Genomic DNA, 20226 nt, shown 5'->3' with positions numbered 1-20226 from the left:
TCCCGAATCCAGCAACTGTTGTTTCCACTATGAGTTAAATAGAGATGATAAAAGTGGTCATCCTTGTGATTTTCTATGCTGAAGATTTATACAATTCAATATCTAAATACTAAGTACCCTATCAACTGTAGGCTACTTCTTTTTTTTGGAAAAGGGCTTAATGAGATTAAAAGTATTACCTACAATTAATGGTGTGTAAAAAAATTTTATCTTTTAAAGGCTTTGATTTATTTAAATGCTTTCTGCATCCATTATGATAATGACATGGTTTTCTTGTTGATACTGTTAACATAATGAATTATGTTGATTTTTTTATTTTTAAATAAACTTTATTCATTTGCTTATTTATTTTAGAGATGGAATCTTGCTCTGTTGCCCTGGCTGGAGTGTAGTGGTACTATCATAGTTCACTGTAAACTCAAATTCCTATGCTTAAGCAATCCTCCTGCTTCAACCTTCTGAGTAGCTGGGACCACAGGCATGCACCATCATACCCAGCTAATTTTTCTAGTTTTTTGTAGAGACAGGGGTCTCACTATGTTGCCTAGGCAGGTCTTAAACTCCTGGGCTCATGTAATCCTCTTCCTTTGTCTTCCCAAAATGCTGAGATTACAGGAGTGAATCATTGTGCCCAGCTGACTTTATTTAATAGACAGTTTTACAGTCACAAAAAAATTTAGCAGAAGGTACAGTGATTTTGACATACCTTCTGTCTCTACACAAGTGCAGTCCTGCCTACTATCAACATCCCACATTAGACATTTATTACAATTGATAAACCTACATTAATATATCATTGTTATGTGAAGTCCATATTTCACAGTAGAGTTCATTCTTGATGGTGTACATTTTATGGGGTTTGACAAGTATGTAATGACATGTATTCACCATTCTGTATGATACATTAGAGTATCATACAGAATAGTTTCACTGCTGTGTAATTATCTGTGCTCTATTTATTCCTCCCTCTCCACTAACCTCTGAATTTTTTTTCTATCTCCATGGTTTTCCTTTTTCCAAAATGTCATACAGTTGAAATCTAATAGTATGTAGCCTTTCAGATTAACTTCTTTCACTTGGTAATACACATTTAAGTTTCCTCCACATCTTTTTTTTTTTTTTTTTTTTTGAGACGGAGTCTCGCTCTGTCGCCCAGGCTGGAGTGCAGTGGTGTGATCACTGCTCACTGCAACCACCACCTTCTAGGTCCAGGTGATTCTCCTGCCTCAGCCTCCTGAGTTGCTGGGATTACAGGTGCCTGCCACCACGCCCGAATAATTTTTGTGTATTTTTAGTAGAGATGGGGTTTCACCGTGTTAGCCAGGATGATCTCAACCGCCTGACCTCGTGATCCGCCCACCTCGGCCTCCCAAAGTGCTGGGATTACAGGCGTGAGCCACCGCACCCAGCCCCCTCCACATCTTTTCATGGCTTGATAGCTCATTTCCTTTTACTGTGGAATAATATTTCATTGTCTAGGTGTACCACATTTTATTTATCCATTCATTTTCTGAAGAATATCTTGGTTGTTTTATGTCTGGGTATTCATGATTAAAGCTGCTATACGTATTCACATGCAGGTAAAAAACTGAAAATAAGTTTTAAACTCATTTGATGAAATATTAAGAAACATGATTGCTGGTTTATATGGTAAGAGGATGTTTAATTTTGCAAGAAATTGACAAACTGTCTTTCAAAATAGCTTAATATTTTGCATTATTTTCAGCCATGAATGAGAGTTCCTGTTGATCTACATTCTCAGCAGCATTTGGTGTTTTCTGTACTTTGGATTCTGGCCATTCCAATAGGTGCATAGTGGTACCTCATTGTTATTTTAATTTGCACTTCCCTAAAGACATATTTTTATATGCCTATTTTCTATCTGTGTTTTCTATCTGTATATCTGTGTCTGTGAAGAACTTTTTCCCTTTGATTAATCAAGTTGTTCATTTTCTTACTGATGAGTTTTAAGTACTCTTTGTATATTTTGGATAACAGTCCTTTATTAGATGCCTTTGGTAAATATATTTTTCACCTTCTGTGAATTTAATTTTTATTCCCTTGGCAGTACCTTTTGCAGAGCAAAAGTTTTTAATTTTAGGCCAGGCATGTTGGCTCACGCCTGTAATCCCAGCAATTTGGGAGGCTAAGGCAGGTGAATTACATGAGGTCAGGAGTACGAGACCAGCCTGACTAACATGGTGAAACTCCGTCTCTACTAAGTACAAAAAAAAAAAAAAAATTAGCCAGGCATGGTGGTGTATGCATGTAATCTCAGCTACTTGAGAGGCTGAGGCAGGAGACTCGCTTGAACCCAGAAGGTGGAGGTTGCAATGAGCCGAGATTGTGCCATTGCACTTCAGCCTGGGCAACAAGAGTGAAATTCCTTCTCAAAAAAAAAAAAAAAAAAAGATTTTAATTTTAATGAAGTTCAGCATATCAATTTTTGCTTTTATGAATTGTGCCGTTGATATTGTAACTAAGAAGTCATTGTAATGTAGGTAACCAAAGTCACCTACATTTACTCCTATGTTGTGTGCTATGAGTTTTACTGTTTTCAATTTAACATTTAGGTTTATGGTGACTTTTGAGTTAATTTTTGTGAAGTGTTTAAAGTCTATGTCTAGATTTGTTTTGATTTATTTTTAAACTTTAAACAACTTTAAACTCTTGAGATAACCCCCCTTCGATCAGAATGCATATTTATTTTATATGCTTCTTGATTCAATACATTCAGATATTTTTATAAATATGTTTTATGTCTATGCTTATGCATACAATATTGGTTTTAGCCTTTTTAAAATTTTAATGTATTTTCTTGGTTAAGGATGATCTTATAAAATGCTTTCTAAGAGACTTATTCATATAAATGCTATTTTTTATCAATGTTTCTTAGAATTCACCAGTAAAGTTATCTAACTTTTATACAATGCAAAGAAATTTTCTTTGTGTTAATAATTTTGTCTTATCACATATTTCCTGTTTTTAAAAGATATAGGGTTATCAAATGTTTCATTCCTTTATCAGACAGCTTTGATAATCTTCACTTTCGAAAGAATTTTTCCATTTTGTCTATCAAATTTATTGGTGTGAAATTTTTATACATATTTAGTTTTTCTTTGGTCTATGTAGAAACTATATTGTTGTCATCCTTTTTGTTTCTTAATTGAGAATGTGTATCTTTTATATTTAGTTTCTTTCAATTTTATTGATGTTTCTTCAACTTTGTATTTCAGAGATTTGAAATAACAACACATTTCTAAGATACATTAATTTTAACTCTGCTAATTATCCTTGACTGGTAGTTTCTGCATATTTCCTGGTAACTATATTTTCTATAGATATAAATAATAACATCTTTCTTCATCACAGCCTACCTCATTAAATAATAGCTAATGAGAGCTTTAACTGCCTCATTCTTTTCCTGGTTGAATAAAAATTTAAATTAGAAAAAGCATCATGTTCCTTTCCAACATTAAACCACTGCTGCTAAGAACAAAGACCCCCATTACCTTGCAATGTTGATATCTGTATCTGCTTTTCTATCAATTGCATCTATCTTATAATTTCCCCAATCCCTTAAGTGATAATGTTTAAATAATTTCTGACTTTTTTTTCTTAATTTAAAACCTTTTTTTTTTCATTTTTGTCCACAGGGTTGTATAATTTCATGTAATTGCTATCATAAGTTGTTGCACTCTCATTTTTTTTTTTTTTTTTTTTTTTTGAGATGGAGTCTTGCTCTGTCACCCAGGCTGGAGTGCATTGGTGTGATCACTGCTCACTGCAACCACCACCTTCTAGGTTCAAGTGATTCTCCTGCCTCAGCCTCCTGAGTAGCTGGGATTACAGGCACCTGCCACCATGCCCAGGTAATTTTTATATTTTTGGTAGAGATGGGGTTTCACCATGTTGGTCAGGTTGGTCTCAAACTCCTGCCCTAATGTGATCTGCCCACCTCGGCCTCCCAAAGTTCTGGGATTGCAGGTGTGAGCCACAGTACCTGGCCAAAATGTTGTAGTCTTATAATGATTGTATGTAAAATCTGGATATGTATTAATTTCTTGATTTATTTTATAAAATAGTGGGTAGTTTATTTGGTTTTTCCTGTTATGTATCTGGTATGACTTTCATTGATTTCTGCTTTTGCCTTTATCATCATCTTTCTTCTTTTACTTGGATTTAATAAGCTCTTTTTTTTGTTTTTCCTGGCTGTTTAAGATAGACTAGTTGCTTTCAACTTTGATTTCAACTTTTCATTTGTATGCATTTAAACTGTACATTTTTCTCTAAGCACTGCTGGGGTTATATCTTCCATGTTTTTTTATGCTGGGTTCTAATTTTCATGCCATTTAGCATGTTTTTTTCTTGTGAATTTTTTTCTTTGCACTTATATATTATTGATAGTGGTTTGTTAAGATTCAGTTCTGGGGACTTTACGTATATGTTTCTGTCATTGATTTCTAATTTAATTACATCTTTGTCAGTCAGATAAGTTAGAATGATTTATGTTATTTAAAATTAATTTAGATTTATTTATGGCCTAGCATATGACATATTTTGATCAAAATTCCATATGCATTTCAAACATAAACACTGGTTTTAGATATAGTATTTCTAAATATTAATTATTTTAACCTTGTTGCTAATATTGTGTAAGACTTCTGTGTCCTAATTTTTTTTTACTTGTTCTCTCAGTAACTGAGGAAAGTGTTGAAATATCCAACCATACTATGGAATTTACTTAATTTTTTTTTCAGATTTTGTTTCATGTAACTTGAACTTCTTTATTAGGATGTTTAAGAATTTATGATTCCTAAGTTAATTAACCACTTTGTAATTTTCAAATGTCGCTCCTTATTCAAGTGTAATCTTATAACCCCTCAAGCAGTCATAATGGCTTCCATTTGCTGGTTTTATCTTACTTTATTTTTTCCTTTTAACTCATCTAATTTAAGTTGAATGTAGTCAGTTATATTTCAGCAAAATTTGAGTGTTCACAAACAAGTATGATTAAAGGATAAGTGTTACAGGAATTGAGATTATTTCAGGGAAATGACTACAATGCCGGAAACTTGAACCCTTGAAATAATTCAAGTTAGAATGTTAAACATAAGCAGTAAGCAGCAGAATCAATGAGCAGTTTGTCTTGCTATGGTTGTAAATATTTAGGACTAAGAGATTAAAATAGGTAAACCTTAAAATCAGGATGTGGTCCTCACCTTGGGGTGCTTGCCATCACAATTTTGAAAATCATGTAATTATTAGCTATGTCAAGAACCAGGATAGGACCTTGAGAAGAACTGATATCTAGCCAGTACCAGTAATGAAGCTTATCAAGTAATATCCAGTCTCATTGTTCTTTGCTACCAATATAGATTTAAGGAGTGAATATACCAAAATATTATTGAAAGTGAAACAATCTCAATGTTGTGTGAATTAACTATGTGGACACGGACACTATAATATTCATGACATGGATTTAGAGGAAAAAAATCAGTGATCTAGATACTAAAATATTTAATGAATCAGGAGACATGATGAGTGTTTAGTATATAATTAAAGTAGGATACAGTTGGTTATATAATGTGTTGGTTTGTATTTTAAAGGAGCCATATTTTTACGGGGGATGAAGAACAATGTTCTACAAGTGCCAACTAGTTAAATATTAAATATTAAAATGCCTATTTTACTTTTGGAACTACAGAAAGCATGTAGTAATCACAGAAATAACAAAACTAACATTTAATTGATCTCTATAGGAAGTATCACTATTAGAAAATTAGGTTCAAGTGACTTCATGAAAGCAATAGAAGCATTCAGAAAAAGGTGGATAGAATAGGGACCATGTGGATGACAGATTCTAAACTCTATGGCAAGAATAAGCAATGATATTCAAATTAGATGTATAGACATGAAAGGAAAATGGTATGGGTGATAAAGAAAGGTATAAACATTTTGTTTACAAGTAAAGTAAACAAATTAACTATATAATATGATTTTTCATGATGTCTTCTTGTAAAACATTGTCCATCAGTTATTATAAAATCTTTAGGATTAGTCACAGGTAGAGATGAGTAGAGGAGTACTATGGCAGCATCCAAGACCACACAGAGTTCTGCATAAAATCTTAGTACAAAAGAAGGAGTGCTAAAGAGGTCCTGTTTAAATCCAACAGTATTTGAAGATCAAGTTATAAAATAATTAACTCATCTTATTGCAAAACATTGCTTTGTAATATTTGTCATGATGCCAATTGTGTGTTATCACAAATGCAGATAGAATGTTCTGAATGTTATCAGTTAAGAAAGAATAATTGGAAGAAAAAAGAAAAGCACAAATATTATTAAATAAACTGAAGTTTGGATTTTAAAGGAAAATGAAGCTTTTCATTAGGATATTTATTAGAATTAAACTCTATTATCACTTTTGAAAACACACATTTTTAAAGATTTGTTATAGTTAATCTTTTAAATATTCTCTTTATACTATGAATTAAATATATTAACCTATATTTACTTTTCTCTTTTCACATACTGTTTTATGACATTATTTAGGAACTGAATATATGTGTGTGTATGTATGTCTGTGTGCATGTGTGTATATATTTATATACATATGTGTATTTGTATATATAAATTTCACATCTAATTTTATGAACCATTTTTTCTTACATAATGTCTTATGAGATGTGTGTCCTCAAGATAATTTACACAGTTACTTTGTATTTTATTGTTGCCAATTTATGTTGACTTTTTCACATATTTAATGTGTTTAAAAAGAAAATAAAATTGATGAGCAGATAGACAGAAAATCTTAACCACGTAGGTATCAAACCTAAACTGCAAAGAAATAAAAAGAAATAATTATTGTATAAAGCAAGAGTATTGCAAAGCATAACTCAATACATTTGAAATTTATTATTTATTCCAAAGATATTTTATTAATTGGTAGTATAGGCCAGATACTGTTGTAAGCTAGGGGATATATCCTGCTCTCATAACACTTACATTCTAGAACAGGAAGAATCATTCATTAAACAAACAAGCAAACATACATGTAATATATCAATGTATAATATTTTAATTATCAATTTGTTTTCTATCTAAAAAATCATTTTTTATTATTGAGGAATCTAAATGTTATGCAGACTATACACACATGTATATACACACACATATGTATATATAAATGCATATTTAAAGCATTTCTATGATGTATTTCTATATATGATTTTACTGGCCCATATGTTGTATGGTCTATACATAATTTTATTTAAATGAAGCATTATTACAGACAAAAATGAACAAATAGAAAAAATTAAATTTCTATTAGGTGTCATGAATGCCATTTGAATATTTTGCTTTAATACTTCTGCCCATCATAAGATTCAGCACTAAATTTTGAGCTGCTTTTTAAGGACTCAATAATTGATGTTGATAACAGTTTCAGTGTATTTGGAAGCCAACATTTTGGAGAGGGTTTCAGACACAATAAGAAGAGTGAAAATGGCATGAGTGAAAAGAAAATGTGCTTTAGTTGTGTTTCGCTTAAAATTATTCAAAACCGAGACAGTGATGGGAAAGTGATGTGGAGACAATCATTAGCCTTATTAACTTGTTAGAAATTTTACGGTGCATGAATGTAGGGAAGGTACATGAAAGAGAAAAATGATTACTGAAAGAGTTAGGGAATTGCAGGAGTTATTTTATTTATCTATTTGTTATTTATTTTTAATTAACAATAATTTTATATGTTTATGGGGTACAATGTGATGTTTTATATATGTATACACTGTAGAAAGATTAAATCAAGATAATTAATATATTTGGCACCTCGCCATTTAAAACGGCCTCCTTTAGCAATTTCATAATATACAATGCATTACTATTAACTCCGGTAACCATGCTGTGCAATAGATCACTAAAACTAATTCTTTCTGTCTAACTAAAACTTTGTAGCCTTTGGCCAACAACTCCTCATTCTACATGCCTAGCCCCACACCCTCTAGTAACCACCATTTTACTCTCTCCTGTGAGTTCAACTTTTTTAGATTCCTCATATAAATGAGATAGTGTAATATTTGTCTTTTTGTGCCTAGCTTTTTTCACTTAGCACGATGCCTTCCAGGTTCATCCATGTTGTCACAAATGACTGAATTTTCATCCTTTTAAAGTCTGTTTTATATATATATATACACATACATACATACATATATATATACCAGATATATATATTATATATGTATATACACCAGATAGATATATTACATATGTGTATATATATATATATCTCCACCAACAGAGTTCCAACGTTCCTTTTTCTCCACATCCTCATTTATACTTGTCTGTCTTATTTGATAATTGCCATTCTAACAGATATGACATGATATATCATTGGGGTTTTAATAGGCATTTCCCTAATGATTAAAGATGTTGATTTTTTTCATATATCTGTTCTCCATTCGTATTCCTTCTTTTGAGAAACGTCTGTTTAGATTTTTGCCCATTTTTTAACCAGGTTATTGGTTTCCTTGCCATATAGATTTTATATATATATATATATACACACACACACACACATATACATACATGTACATATACACACACATACATATACATATCCAATATTTTATTTATCCATTCATTTGTTGATGGACACTTAGGTTGCTTCCACATCTTAGTTATTATGAATAATGCTGAAATAATGCAAATGCTGATATCTTTTGGATATATATCCAGAAGTGGATATATATGCTTGATCATATGGTAGTTCTATTTTTAGTTTTTTGACAAGCCTCCATACTGTTTTCCAAAATGTCTATATTAATTTATATTTCCACCAACAGAGTTCCAGTGTTCCTTTTTCTCCACATCCTGATTTATAGTTGTCTGTCTTATTTGATAATTGCCATTCTAACAGATATGACATGATATGTCATTGGGGTTTTAATAGGCATTTCCGTAATGATTAAAGATGTTGATTTTTTTCATATGTCTGTTCTCCATTTGTATTCCTTCTTTTGAGAAATGTCTGTTTAGATTATTTGCCCATTTTTTAACCAGGTTATTGGTTTCCTTGCCATTGAGTTGTTTGTATTCCTTCTGTATTTTGGACACTAGCCTCTTATCAGATATATGGTATAGAAATAGTTTCTCCTGATCTATGAGTGTTTTTTTCACACTGTTAAACGTTTCCTTACTTTGCAGAAGTTAGTTTGATGCAATCCAGTTTGTCTATTTTTGTTTTCTTACCTGTGCTTATGGGGTCCTATCCAAGAAATCATTGCTCAGACCAATGTTGTGGAGTTTTCCCATGCTTTCTTCTTGCAGTTTTACATTTTGAGGTCTTGAATTTATCTCTAATAGATTTTGAATTGATTTTTGTACATGGTGTAAGTTAGGATCTAAATGGTGTAAGTTTGATACATGGTGTAAATTTGGATCCTTTCAATTTTTTGTAGCTGGATCCAAATTTTGTATCCATTACAATAAATTACAATTTTGTAATTTTTCCTCACTGCATGTTCCTCATTGCATGTTCCTCATTGCATGTTCTTGGTACTTTTGTAGAAAGTCAATTTACTGTAAATGCATGGGTTTATTTCATGGCTTTCTAGTCTGTTTCCTTGGTTGTGATGTCTGCTTTTATGCCAGTGCCATTTTATTTTGACTACAACAGCTTTGTAATAATATATTTTTAAATTAGGGAGAATGATGCCTTCAGCTTTGTTCTTGGTCAAGACGGCTTTGACTATTCAGAAGTTTTTGTGATTTCATACATTTTTTGAATTGTTTCATTCTATTACTTGGAAAATAATATTGGAATTTTTATAGAAATTGCATTGCATCAGTAGAATACTTTGAACAATATAGACATTTTAACAATATTAATTCTTCCAATCCATGAACACAGGATATATTTGTGTTTATTTGTGACTTATTCAATTTCTTTCATCATTGTTTTATAGTTTCAGTATATAAATCTTTCACCTCCTTGGTTGAATTTACTCCTAACTACTTTATTTTATTCTTATATGCTATTGTACATATTTTTTCAAATTGTTCATTGTTAATGTATCTCTCCTGATTTTAATATATTGATTTTGTATCCTGCAACTTTACCGAATTCATTTGTCAGTTCTAATAATTTATTTTTGATGGAATTTCTTAGGGTTTTCTATGTATAAGATCATATCATCAAACAATTTTACTTCTTCCTTTCCTTTTTGGATACTTTTTGTTTTCTTTTTCTTGCCTCATTTCTTTGTTTGGAACATCTAGTACTACATTTAATGGAAGTGGCAAGATTGGCCACAATTGTCTTGTTATTTATCTTAGGGGAAAACTTTCAACTTTTCTCTATTGAGTATGAAATCAACTTTGAGCTTGTTATAGATGATCTTTATTGTGTCAAAGTGAAATTTCTATACCTAATTTGCTTGAGGGTTGTATCATGAGAGAATGATGAATTTTTATCAAATGCTTCTTTCTGCACCTATTGAGATGATCAAAAATAATTTGTGAACTATTACAGAGGTATCAGGTACACAAGTGGAAAATTTGGAATACGAATATTTAATAATAACCTTTAGCATGCTAAATTTAATAATCACACCTCAATCTTTAACCAAAATGGTAATCAAACCTCAATCAATGGCTTTTTGTTAGCATATGTGATGATTCCTTCTTTGATAAATATTATTTGTTTGGATTTTAGGATTTTAATATATTTTTCTTTCTTTTTCAATAACTATATTATCCTCCTTAATCTCTTTAACTAAATGTTCCTTCTTTCCCAGGTGTGTTAGAATCTGCGTGGAGTAATCTGTTTATAATTACTACCTAGGAGGTCTCATTCAGTTTCACAAGTTTAAATACACCTTTAGTTCTTGCCTCTCAAGTTCATATCTCCTGCTCAGATATCACCCAGATATCACTCAGATATCACCAATTGAATACATCCATTATTATGTATTCAATTGCTTAAACAACAACTCCACCTGATATTTTAATAAGCAAATAACATAATATATCCATAGATTAACTTCTCATATTTCCTCCCAAACTTTCTCTGGCTGTTCCCTTTTGATTTTCAGTAAATTGAAAGTTCGTGTTTTCTTTTTCTTTTTTTTTTTTTATTTCCTCAGGGCAACAAACACAAAGCAAACAAATAAAAAAAGGAAAGCAGCAAGAATAACAGAAAGAAAGAAGTTGGATTCTTCAACCTACCTAATTTTGATTTTTCTATATCCAATCCAATCTTGTTAATTTTATCTTAAAATATCTTCAATCCATAAACTCTTATAACCACCACCACCATCTGTCACAGAGATTCTTGGAATTGCTTTCAAAAATCTATATGTGACTTCTCATCTTTTCCCCAATAAAGTTCTCAATTTCAACAAAGAGGTGTTTTAATACAAAGCTTTACTTAAGCATGATGAATAAATCCTGAAAATCTAATGTAGAGCGTGGTGGCTATAGTTAATAACAGTAAATTATATACTTGGAATTTACAAAGAGTAGACTTTAAGTGTTCTCACCACACACACAGAAAAAGATAACTGTGTGAGGTGGCAGACATGTCAATTAGTTTGATTGTGGTAACCAGTTCAAAATACATACATGTATAAAAACATGATGTTGTACACCTTAAATATATATATTTTTATTTGTCTTTTTTTGGTTAGATATACCTCAATAAAGGTGGAGGAAAATTAAAAAAGAATAAAAGTTAGGTCCAGATACCCTCTGTTCAAAACCCATATTAATTTCTAATTTTACTCCAAATAAAATTCAAAGTTATTATAATCATTGACAAAGCCCTGAATAATCTGGCCCCTATTTTCATTTGACTCACCTCTGACTAGTTTATTCTTGCTTACACCTCTTAATTGAACTGGCTTCTTTCTCATTCTTGAACACTTACCTGGGTCAATGCCCTTGAATTGGCTATTCATATTGACAGAATTATCCCTTCACATGTTGCTTCAAATAGTGAGACCTTTTCTGAACAATCACTGTTAAAGTAATAATGTGTCCACTTCCCAATTCAGCAAATCATATTCTCCTTCTTTATTACCTCCCTAACTGATAATATCAAGGTGCCAAGAAATAGTTAAGGATAAAATACAAGATACTGACAAAGAAAAAAAATGCAGCTTATGAAAGCAAACGGCAACAAGTAAACGAAAATTCATTAAGACTTTAAGGAAGTTCCACTGCCACTGCAACCACTTGTCAGTCATTCATGACCCTGAGACAGATAACTCTGGGCTCACTGGATTTTAATGTAGAAACTGTGATAAACAACACACGTGTATCCCAAGTTGGAAATATCCCCAAATCCCTACTTCAGATGTTACCAAATGGAAAATGATAGCCACTCTAAAGGTAGAACTTGGAGTGATGCTGTGCAATAAGCAAGAAGGAGTATCAGTGCCAAAGAATATTCCCCACTCCCAGGATAGGAGACCTCAAAATGTATATTAAACAGAATTTTACCGTTACTAGAAATCCGTGTTTGGTTTGTGTCTTCTATTCTTTGTTCTTCTGAAATAGGGTTTTTATTGCAGTTATTTTGCCCACGCTTCTTTATTAATACTATTTCATTATGACAACTCATATTTTAGGTCCGTAGATCTATAACCAAGAGAATCACTATTTGAAATCATGTATTGTGTATTATCACTAGTTAAAGACAATTAGAAAAGCAAACAAATGTGATTCATGTACAGATCCTGAACCACAGATTCAAGGCTCAATGTCCAAAATGGACAGGACTTTGAGTTGTCTCTCTGAAAATATTATATGTGTATTTTGCATTAGAAAAGAATAATAAATTAAGTATTTGATGACTAGAGTGGTAGATTGCAATAGTCATTGTAACTATTAAAAATGTGATTCTATTCTTTTCCCAGAAAAAGTAAGATTTTACATTTTGATTAAATTTAAACTTAGACATACTAGCATAAATCAATGAAATATGAATTAAATTAATATATGTCATTCCTACATAGAAACTTTAATATTAAATAGCTAAACAGAATTCTCAACACTGTCTTCCCCTTGATGAGGTGATTGCAGAAGCAAATATTAAATGATTTCCTAATGATTACCTAAGTGGCTAGAATGAGCAGCGCTCCTCAGAAGAACCAAGCTGAATGTCTAGCTATGACCAGAAATAAACTGGTGTTGCCTTAAGCCACTGGCATTTGGAATTTGGCTGGCAGTATCAATATAGCCTATCCTATTTTGACTGATACACTAATATATCATGATAGATGCTCATTTATTTTGGTTATTTGCTGTCTAAGCCTAAGAATGTATATTTCATGCAGTAATCGATACTTGTCTATAGATTTGGGAGAAGTTACATTAAATTGCTTCTGTTTGAACAGTAAAAATAAATGGATCTTTACTAAAGGGGTCCAATCAAACTTGGCAGTTGCATGAATTAATGAATAAAATGAAGAAATAAATATGTACTCTCATTCCTGATAGTGCAAAATATCTATGTTAGTCATATAAAGGTGAGGGTATAAAAATGTTTGAAAATGATAAAACTAAATATTGGAAGACAATATAAATATATGATTTTGTACTTAAAATAGTCCACTTTTATTTTAAGCTTGTGATTTAAACATAGGCTATCAAAATTTGTGTTTGCTAGGGTTATTTTTCAAAATAAAATAAATTTGGATTTTTTTGGCAAATAATGATCTAGTAACATAAATGCATTCACCTAATTCATTTCTTAAGGCTCATAACATCATTCATTTTCTCTGAGGGACAGAGTGGTTTTTATTAATGGACTAACATCTGTTCTTTCAGAAGTAAATGAGTTCCCTGAAGGACAATTAATAAAAAATATTGCCAAAAAACACAGCTGGTAAATTGTTAATAAAAACACAACAAATTAAGGGGAAAATAACTGTGGATTCAATAAGTATGAAGAGAGTAAAATATATAAATAAATAATTTTGTTATGAAGTCAATTAAACTGGAGTTTAAATTCTTAACATACATGTAATTTACTTTTCACTAGTAACATTTTGATTATTGAAACCAGAAACATTCAGTATCATTATATAACTGCACAATGTAAATTGTTGGATTCGATAAACTAAATATAGATGGAGTGTACAACTGCTATATTAAAAATGATGTTTCACTGCATATGAGGTAGCATAGAGAATGATTAACCAACCAAACAAAAACCACTTGCCAAACTTATCTATCTGTTTACTTATTTGCTCTCTATCAATCCATATGAACAATTATGAACACTGGAAGATAAAAATGAATGTTACTATATTATGTTTGAAAGGCCTTAACTGTTAGGCTAAAATATTAGAACTAATTTGCTAGCCTACTAAAGTAAAGAAAGTAAAACAATTACGAAAGTGCTAGAGGAAAATTATTTGCACCACTGTATAGGAAGAACTTGATAAAGTGGAAGAGTAGAAAGAACTGAGGCCGGCTGTTTTACTGAACTTGAAATTTTACTTTTAGCATCATTACAGTAACTTTACAGCAGTGTTTTTTAACCTCAGCACTTTTAACATTTAGACCAGATAATTATTTATGTGCCAAAGAGGGTATCTCCCGTACATCGTCAAATGTTCCCTGAAGGCATTGGGTGAGGGAGGTCCGTGCAAAATCGTCCATAGTTTCAATCACTGTATTAAAGTGAAAAATTCCTTGATATACGTACTAATACAATTTCGAGATTCCAATTTTCAAGGACATACATCTAAGGAGGAAAAGCCTCCTTTCAACCCATGTTTTCGCTCATAATATATCTTTAATGCTACTGCTTCTTGCTTCTAAAAATTTCACACTAGAGTAAATTTATTCTCTTGTGCTCCCATGTTAAATTATTTTGTTTGGTGCAGCAATTCATTCTGTCTTACATTTAGCTATTTATATGCCAATGTTTGAAAGATAAGGCTTTTGTTATATTCCTCTGCTTCACAATAGTACTTATCACAGTGTCTGGATATAATAAGTAACAAATATACACTTTCGTTGCACTGAAAAATCATAGAAATTTATAAAAATGGAAGATCATATTTTCAATTTTGTCCCATTGATAAGTTCACTGATGGTCAGATAAGTTGAGTAATTTTTCTGATTATGCATACCTGGTTGCTGAGACAACAATATACAGGGCGATGTCTCTACTTGCATTTCAAAACAGAAATGTCTTACTCGATTCTTTTGTCATTTTTCATCCTTTGCCTTCAAATAAGAATCTTGTGTTTGTTTCCTAAGCATATATGAAATCCATCTATCCATTTCTCTTGATTATCAAAGACAGTATTACCCTCTCCTACCCAGATTACTATAGGCACATCTTGGTGGGAGTTCTTGCCTCCAGATTTTCTTTGCTCCCTGTTGCATCTAATTGGTCATTGACTTGCTTGAAATCCTCTGTGGGCTTTCATCGACTCTAGGATAAAGTGAAAACTCTTTTATGTAACTTATAATGAACCAATCTATTTGTCTGTCTGTATGGTTCACGTTTGCCATTTCCCATCTGACATCCTATGTTTGATCTTTTAAATCTTATTTTTTGTGTCTTCAGGATTACATATAACCAATATCTTCTTCCTCAACTACCTACACCCTTTCTCACCACGGCTTCTTCTAGACAACTGCTGTTCACTTCATGTCCTCAACATAGACATCAGTTTCTGAAGAAAGCTTTCCCTGACAGACTACTACCAGGCCAGCTGGCATTGCTCTTTATTTATTTCATGTTTTATAACACTGACACACTGTGAAATTTATTGTTTGTCAATCTCTTTGCACCATAAACTCAGAGGGCAGAGCTTATGTCTTTTTTATACAGTCTCCCAGCACGGCTCAATTGTATTTGACTTCTGAATGAATAACATTTACTGATAGCAATAAACAATCACTTGCCATTTGTCACACACTAGGCTAAGTGATTTTCATTCATTTTCTCACAAAGAAATTAATGTTTAAAAAGCATAAGTAAGTTTCCCAAGACACAGAATTAGTAAGTGGGAAAGGATAAACATAAACAAAGGATCACTGGTCCAGCCTTCATACATCTTACCACTATAACAGTTCTGAAATAACTATAAACCCAGGAAGGAACTTATTTTCATTTGAATAAAATGCTTTTGAAGTTGTTTTTCCCTGACAAGAGCTTTAATTTCTTCTAAATAGTACTTGTATAAACCATCCAATTTCATCATTTTACCACTCTATTCAATAAATATAATCAAGTGATACTGATGTTTTTTGTCTTCCATCTTTTGACATGTAATTTTTACCAAACAGTGAACTATATTTCCCTCCATTTCTGTGAATGTAGCACTAAAAAGAATAATTTTTTGTGTTTATTATATCCCCTGCATAAATATATTCTTGAATTTTTTTTTTTTTTTTTTTTTTTGAGACAGAGTCTTGCTCTGTCACCCAGGCTGGAGTGCAGTGGCGTGATCTCGGCTCACTGCAAGCTCCAGCTCCCGGGTTCAAGCCATTCTGCTGCCTCAGCCTCCCCAGCAGCTGGGACTACAGCGTCCGCCACCACGCCTGGCTAATTTTTTTGTATTTTTAGTAGAGACAGGGTTTTACCATGTTAGCCAGGATGGTCTCGATCTCCTGACCTCGTGATTCGCCCACCTCGGCCTCCCAAAGTTCTGGGATTACAGGCGTTAGCCACTGCGCCCAACCTGAAATGTTTTTCTAGTACCATGCTTTCTGGTTCAAATCACAAATTTATAAAATGCAAATCAAATTATTGACTTCCTACCATTTTCTGTGTATAGTCAAAGTGACAGTGTTAAATTCTCTAAATATAGACAAAATTTGAACTCACACAGATCATTGTCTTATGTTATTAGCATTTTATTTTTAGATTCTATCATTTTATTGATATATACTTCTTTAGCAAATCTGAAACCAGCCCAATTTCTTCATAGAACTAGTATTTACAGGTTTTTTATACGCATAGAAATTAACCTTCCTAGTCTTAAAATTTGAAACTTACGTTTGTCTTATCTGAATTCTTTCACAGAAAGCCAACCATCAGGCAAGAAACTGAAAATTAATAGATCACCACATCCAGACAATGAAATCCCAGAACTCTCATTCCTTATGATTCCTTCCTTACCTCTCCCTGATTCCTATTTTCCTTCATTTAGTTATATTTCTTCCCAGCTATATAAACCCTCATTTTTAGTTGGGACAACAGAGCATTTTGTGACTTATCTCCCTTTCTCTTCAGCTTCAGCACCCGAATAAAGACTTCTTCCATGGCAATATTGGTTGTCTAAATGATTGGCCTTCTGTGTGGTGAGCAAGGTGGGCCCAGACTGACCCTCTGGCATTTTGGTTAACAGATCTGTTCCTTTGGATTGAGTGTCTCTTTATCTAAAAGTCTTGAAATTTGCTTTTCAAACTCTCAATTACAAACATTCCTGCCCTCATCATTCTCTTTCTTGAGCAAAGTACTCACTTGGTAACTTTCAAAAGTTCGTAACACAGACACGCCCCAAACAATTGGCCTTTTTTGGTCAGAAGTTACCAAGAGTGACCATATCATTTGGAATACGTGACTTCTTGAATTCCCATATATTCTTTATATCACTTTTTGTGACTTTCAATTTTATTCGCCAAAGAACCAGATGACAACTAGGATCACACTGGCATTTTTATATTAAGATTTCAAGAGGTTTTTATGTACATCTTTTATCATACAACTTTATGCATAGAAATATAATACCTATTCTCTCATGTTTCTATATTTTTATCTTTTTCTTCAAATTTGGAAGTGTTTTTATATGGATTTTTGCGTTTATGCATTTACCATATAATTTGTCATCAAAGATATTTCTTTTTTTTCACTAATCTAGAAAATTACTTTAATGCACATATTAACATAAAGCCAGTTAAGCAATATAAGCATATTTCAGCAATTAAAAATAAATCTGTGAATTTGTCCTTTTTGATATAGTAATACATAAAATTTTTTATAGTAAAATCATAATTATGACTTCATGATTGTTATACCAGTAAAATGAAGTTTTAATTAATAAAAAATTGAAAATGGGAAAAACAAATCACTCATTCTAGGCTTACTTTAGTCTTCATTGAGAAAAATTATGTGTTTATATAAAAATACATCTTTATCTTTGTTTTTGGAGCAAGAAGGACTCTCATTTATTGCTAGTGGGAATGCAACATGGTACAAACACTTTGGAAGATAGTTTAGCAGTTTCTTTTATTTATTTATTTCATTTATATATTTTTTCCTGTACATGAATAAGTTCTTTAGTGGAGATTTTTAAAATTTTGGTACACCCATCATCTGAGCAGTGTACACAGTACCCCATGTGTAGTCTTTTATCCCTCACCCCACCCCTTTTCCCCTGAGTTCCCAAAGTTAATTGTATCATTCTTATGCCTTTGTATCTTCATAGCTTAGCTACCACTTATGAGTGAGAACATACGATGCTTGATCTCTAATCCTAAGTTACTTCACTTAGTATAATGGTCTCCAATTTCATCCTGGCTGCTGCAAATGCCATTATTTTGTTCCTTTTTATGGCTGAGTAGTATTCCATTATATATCTTATACACATATAGATAGATATATCTCACATTTTCTATATCTACTTGTTGATTGGTGGGCATTTGGACTGGTTCCTTATCTTTGCACTTGAGAATTTTGCTGCTATAAACACATGTGTGAAAGTATCTTTTTCATATAATGACTTATTTTCCTCTGGGTAGATACCCAGGAGTGAGATTGCTTGATCAAATGGTAAATCTACTTTTACTTCTTTAAGGAGTCTCCACACTGTTTTCCACAGTTGTTTTGCTAGTTTACATTCCCACCAACAGTGTAAAAGTGTTTTCTTTTCACCACATCCACACCAACATCTATTTATTTTTTATTATGGTCGTTCTTGCAGGAGTAAGGAGGTATTGCATTGTGGTTTTGATTTGCATTTCCCTGATCAGTAGTGATGTTGAGAATTTTTCATATATTTGTTGGCCATTTGTATATCTTCTTTTTGAATTTTCTGTTCATGTCGTTAGCCCACTTTTGGACTTTCTGTCTTGATGACCTGTCTAGTACTTTCAGTAAAGTATTGAAGTCCCCCAGTATTATAGTGTTGCTATCCCATTTCTTAGACCTAGTAGTAATTGTTTTATGAATTTGGGAGCTCCAGTATTAGGTGCATATATACTTAGAATTGTCATATTTTCCTGTTGGACAAGTCTTTTTATCATCCTATAATGTCCCCTTTTGTCTTTTTTAATGGCTGTTGCTTTAAAGTTTGTTTTGTCTGATATAAGAACAGCTATTCCTGCTTGGTTTTGGTGTCCGTTTGCATGAAATATCTTTTTCTACCCCTTTACCTTAAGTTTGTGTGAGCTCTTGTGTGTCAGTAAGTCTCTTGAAGACAGCAGATACTTGGTTGGTAAACTTTTATCCATTCAGCCATTCTGCATCTTTTAAGTGGAGCATTTAGGCCATTTATGTCAAATTTTAGTATTGAGAATGTGAGGTACTATTCTATTCACCATGCTATTTCTTGCCTAAATACCTTTTATTATTGTGTTATTGTTTTACAGGTCTTGTGAGATTTATCCTTTAAGGAGATTCTATTTTGCTATATTTTGAGGATTTGTTTCAAGATTTAGAGCTTCTTTTAGCAGTTCCTGTAGTGCTGGCTTGGTAGTGGCAAATTCTCTCAGCATTGTCTGAAAAAGACAAAGAAAATATGCTAAGAAATCCACTGTAAATCTGGTAGGTTTTCTTTTATAGGTTATCTGATGCTTTTGCCTCACAGCTTTTAAGATTCTCCTCTTCATCTTGATTTTAGAGAACCTGATGACTGTGTGCCAAGGTGATGATCTTTTTGTGATGCATTTCCCATATGTTCTTTGAGATTTCTTGTACTCAGATGTCTAGATCTCCAGCAAGACTGGGGAAGTTTATTTGATTAGTCCCTCAAATATGTTCTCCAAGCTTTTAGATTTCTCTTCTTCCACAGAAACACCAATTATCCTTAGATTTGGTCATTTAACATAATCCCAAACTTCTTGGAGGCTTTGTTCATTTTTTTTTTTCAATCTTTTTTGTCTTTGTTAGATTGGGTTAATTCAAAAGCCTTATATTTGAACTCTGAAGTTCTTCCTTCTACTTGTTCAATTCTATTGCTGAGGCTTTCCAGCA

Source organism: Pongo abelii, chromosome 3 (assembly GCF_028885655.2).
Source record: "Pongo abelii isolate AG06213 chromosome 3, NHGRI_mPonAbe1-v2.0_pri, whole genome shotgun sequence".
NCBI classification, from domain to species: domain Eukaryota; kingdom Metazoa; phylum Chordata; class Mammalia; order Primates; family Hominidae; genus Pongo; species Pongo abelii.
The sequence above is the reverse complement of the archived record's forward strand: the minus strand, read 5'-3'. Positions refer to the sequence as shown.